An 800-nucleotide genomic window follows, 5' to 3' on the forward strand; every position below is an offset into this window, starting at 1 on the left:
ACAAGACCCCGAGATACTTAAACTCCTCCATCTTCCCCGACCCGGAGAAGGCACTCTACCCTTTTCCGGCTCGGATTTGGAGGCACTGATCCTCATCCCGGCTGCGAACCGCTCCAGTGAGAGCTGTAGATCACGGTCTGATGAAGCCAGTAGGACCACATCATCTGCAAAAAGCAGAGATGTGATCCAAACGCCACCAAAACGGATCCCCTCAACTGAATTTTACAGTTATTCTGGTAAAATTGGGTGTGGTAGTAGCTGACAGTCATTTACAGCACATACTCTAAGCCTTAACACATCATGCAAAATATTGCATTGTGAGTAATGTTTTTTTTCAAGATTTGACCAAAACAGCTACAACTATCATTTATCATCATTAGATAGGTCACCCGTCAGAGTTTATCTTATCCTTGTTATCCTTTTGTTTCCTTCTATAATTAAGGTAAAATGTTTGAAGCTGTATGTCTGAATTTTCATTTTTTTAACTGTTTTGATCCCTTTGGTAAAAAAATTCATTGAAAAATCAATTTTTAAAAAACAATGATTAAAAGGAAGATGTGAGACAGCTCTTTATTGGGGCCTGCCAGCAGTGCATAGAAAGCAGTACAGAGCCTTGCTTCGCTAGGCACTGTACTGCCTCATGCAATGCATGCAGGCACCTATTACTCTACACCGAATAGAATGTCTCTTTATTATATGGTCTTCTTCCGTTACCCTTAATGCGGCCCGAACCGGGCAAAGAACCCCCACAAATTTTATATCAGGACGACCGGCTCGGTCTCGGCATGAGGGCTACTATT

Source organism: Kryptolebias marmoratus, linkage group LG1 (genome assembly GCF_001649575.2).
Source record: "Kryptolebias marmoratus isolate JLee-2015 linkage group LG1, ASM164957v2, whole genome shotgun sequence".
Lineage (NCBI taxonomy): Eukaryota > Metazoa > Chordata > Actinopteri > Cyprinodontiformes > Rivulidae > Kryptolebias > Kryptolebias marmoratus.